Source organism: Heterodontus francisci, unplaced genomic scaffold (assembly GCF_036365525.1).
Source record: "Heterodontus francisci isolate sHetFra1 unplaced genomic scaffold, sHetFra1.hap1 HAP1_SCAFFOLD_172, whole genome shotgun sequence".
Taxonomy (NCBI): Eukaryota; Metazoa; Chordata; class Chondrichthyes; order Heterodontiformes; family Heterodontidae; genus Heterodontus; species Heterodontus francisci.
In genome coordinates, this window is record NW_027141631.1 from 3,324,557 (window position 1) to 3,328,419 (window position 3,863).

At 44.3% G+C, this 3,863-nt stretch overlaps 1 non-coding gene across 1 annotated transcript; it reads left to right on the forward strand.

Annotated features, from left to right (window-relative positions):
- The first annotated feature begins 2,203 nt into the window (after positions 1 to 2,203).
- trnas-aga (transfer RNA serine (anticodon AGA)) lies at positions 2,204 to 2,277 on the forward strand. The gene has a single exon. It is a non-coding gene; the product is annotated as a tRNA-Ser (tRNA).
- The last annotated feature ends 1,586 nt before the right edge of the window (positions 2,278 to 3,863 follow it).

A 3,863-nucleotide genomic window follows, 5' to 3' on the forward strand; every position in this document is an offset into this window, starting at 1 on the left:
CAAACTGCTGTGGAAACTAGGCTGCCCTCCTGAACTCTTGGGCGTCATCTCTTCTTTCCACGAGAACATGCACAGTTCCGTCAGTTACAATGGAGCAACATCAGACACTTTCACGATCAGCAGTGGGGTAAAACAGGGCTGTGTCCTGGTGCAAACTGTCTTCAGAACGTAGGAGGAGGCAGTTTCACCTGTCGAGCCTGATCTGTCATTCAATTACATCCTTGCTGATCATCTACCTCAACACCACTTTCCCGCGCTCTCCCCATATCCCTTGATGTCATGAGTATCAATATTTCTATCAATTTCTGTCCTGAACATGCTCAATGATTGAACTTTCACAAACCCCTGAGGTAGAGAATTCCAAAGATTCACCACCCTCTGAGTGAAGAAATTCCACCCTATCTCAGTTTTAAATGGCCTTTTAAATGAAACTTTAAGGAATACAAGCCCAGTTTCCTCATAAGACAATCCCACCATCCCAGGGATTAGTCTGGTGACCCTCCGTTGCACTCCCTCTGTGGCAAGTATATCCTTCCTTCGATAAGGAAACCAAAACTGTACACAATACTCCAGCACAATCTCACCAAGGCTCTATACAATTGCAGCAAGACATCTTTATTCCTGTACTCATGACCCCTCGTGTTAAGGCCAACATACCATTTGCCTTCCTAATTGATTGCTGCACCTGCATGCGAGCTTTTAGTGTCTCATGAACAAGGACACCCAGGTCCCTTTGGACATCAACACTTCCCAACCTCTCACCATTTAAGAAATATTCTGTCTTTCTGTTTATTCTACCAAAGTGGATAACTTCACACTTATTCACATTATATTCCATCTGTCATTTCATTCACTTATCCTGTCCAAGTCCCCTGGAAGCCTCCTTGTAACCTCCTCACAGCTCACATCCTTTACAATTGGCATATTCTTCTCCATGCTGCTATTTTAAACTTTCAGTGACTCAGACGGGGGTGTCCACCTGCATACCAGAGCTGATGACAAGCTGTTCATCTTGGCAAGACTGCGCACCAAGACCAAAATGAGTCAGTTCTTGGTCTGTGAGTTGCTCTTTGCTGATGACGCTGTGCTGACATCCCATAATGAAGTTCATTAACAGCAGCTTGTATATCGGTTCTCCCTGGCCTGCAAGGAGTTTGGACTGACGATCAGCATCAGGAAGATCAAAGTTATGGGCCAGGACGAGAGATTCCACCTTCCATCAACATCGACAGGCTCACTTTGGAGGTTGTCAACAGCTTCACATACCTTGGATCAACAATCACCAGCAATCTGTCCCTTGATACTGAAATCAGCACCAGGATTGTCAATGCTGCAGCTGTCATGTCAAAGTTGAGAAGACGAGTGTGAACCGACAGCAAACTGATCGAAAATACAAAACTCCGCGTGTAACAGGCTTGTGTTCTCAGCACCCTCGTTTAGAGTAGAGAAGCATCAACAACTTATACAAGCCAAGAAAAGCAGCTGAACAGCTTCCACCTCCACTGTCTCAGATGGATATTGGGCATCTCCTGGCAGGACAGAGTGCCGAATGCAGAAGTACACCAGCGTGCAGGGATCCGCAGCATGTTTGCCCTCTTGAGTCAGCGGTGACTCTGTTGACTGAGTCATGTGTGCTGAATGGATGACGGTCGCTTTGCCAAAGACACGCTCCATGGTGAGCTTGCTATCAGCACGAGACCAACAGGTCACCCACATCTGTGATACAAGGACATCTGCAAAGCGAGATCTCAAGCTGACTGGGATTGGAGTCAATGCATGGGAAGTCCTTCCTGCTGACTGGAATTCCTGGAGAAAGGCATTCAGGAAGACCATGGGAAAAGCAGAGGACAAAAGAAATGACCAGATGGTGGGAAAGAGAGCTCAGAGGAAGGAAAAATTATCAGTCGACCTCGGGCCAATGATATTCATCTGTCCCAGCTGCGGAAGGGATTGTCACTCACGAGTCATCCTCCACAGCCACAACAAACGATGTTTCACACAGAAGTGACGTACACCCGGGGTGTAGCCCATCGTCTTCCGAGACAGACGGTTGCCTATTTCAATTACAACTACAGCAACAACGACAAGAGCGAGTCAGAGGCTGGGAAGACTGCCGTGACGAACTCAGCTCTTGACTCGCCAAAGCCTGCCCACTATCTACAAGGCCTTCCTCTGATTTCAATTGCTCACGCATTTGCGATCTGGCTCTGTAGCTCAGTTGGTTAAAGCACCTGTCTAGAAAACAGGAGATCCTGGGTTCAACTCCCAGCAAAGCCTTATTTCACAGTTGCAACATGCTTGAAAAGTTTCATTATCAACACTGACATCTGTGTCTTGTGAACTTTAATTCAAAATACTTGATGAATTTCAATCACATAAAAAAACAGCCTTTGTGAAGGATATGAGTTTGGAATGGCTGTTTCTCCTTGGACAGAATTTCTTTGCTAATACATCAAAGTTTACTTCTTTGACATAAATTTGTTCACAGTTCCATTCAACCTGGAAAACAGCTTGATATTAATCTCACTGAAGGAGGGTGTTTGTGTCATTATGTGTTGCTTTTAACCGAGACTGGGACATGACGCAAGTGGGAGGGTTTATCTGAGGTTTGGAATATTTGTCAGTCAGGAACAAGAAAAATCAAAGGAACCAAATAAGAAAACCTCAGTCTCATGTGGTTCCCGAGAAACGGTGAGAAGATATTAAACTTTGTTGTATTTAATACAACTGTGTGAACTTTGATCTTTGCGGCCTTTTATAAACAGTATTTGAAGGGTCTCAGTAAAAATGTTCAGTGTTGATGAGAGTGGGGTCTGGGTGAGCAGCTGCTTCATGTGACAGGGTCAGGACTGGATGCAGGAAGTCCTCTGACAGTCTCTCTCTGATGGGTTGAGTTGATTTTCAACTGGCAGCTGTTGCTGTTTTGATAATTCAAGTTCCCTCCACCGATTTTTTGGGCAGACAGTGCAGTATGAGGATGTAAAGGGTTAATGCTGAAGACAGTGGGATTAACCCCTCCCACAATCAGAGTGATGATGTAACAGTCACATGAGATGAGGTTTGGGAGGAGAGAGCAGCACCAAGGATGCTAGTTTCGGAGGCTTGATGAGTGTGTATATAGTATTGTGTAAATTAGAAAAGAGCTCTTAGTTCTTTCAGCAGGAAATGTGTCCAGAAAATATCACGAAACTCACAATTTCATTATTCAGGAGTTGGAACACAGGGATATTAACTCCAAGTGACAGTAGTGGTTTCATTTAACAAAAGAAAAGGAGAGAATAATATTGCTCATTGATTGAAATCCCCCAGTGAGGAGACAGTTAAACAGGTGATCTGTTGGGGCATCCTTCGATCCAAGGTTTCGGCAGCATTTAATCTCCCTTTTTGGTGAAATTCTCTGTTTTTTGCATCTTTGTTTAATCCAGCTTTTATGGACCAGTGAAAAAACTGAAAAAAGTGAACAGATCCATCCTTTCTTTTCTTCCTTCTTCCCATCAGTTTCTCTTTTCTGCCCCAATTTAATCTGCTGTTTCATCCATTCCAATCATAATTCAACATTCCAATCGAATCTATTTGTTATTCCACAGTGTCTCTCCATGTGTTTTATTCTGTTGTATTCTCTCACAGTCTGTTTGATGATCAATTTTACATCTCACTCTCTGTTCTGGTGAAGATCAGAAGCAGTGTTATCTGTTTGCAACACCCGACAAGTCGGCCTGAGGCTGTGTCTCATCGATAATGTGGAGTTAGGAACATAGGAACATAGGAGCAGGAGTCGGCCATTCAGCACATCGAGCCTGCCCCACCATTCAATATGATCATGGCTGATCATCCACTTCAATGCCCTTTTCCCCACACTTTCC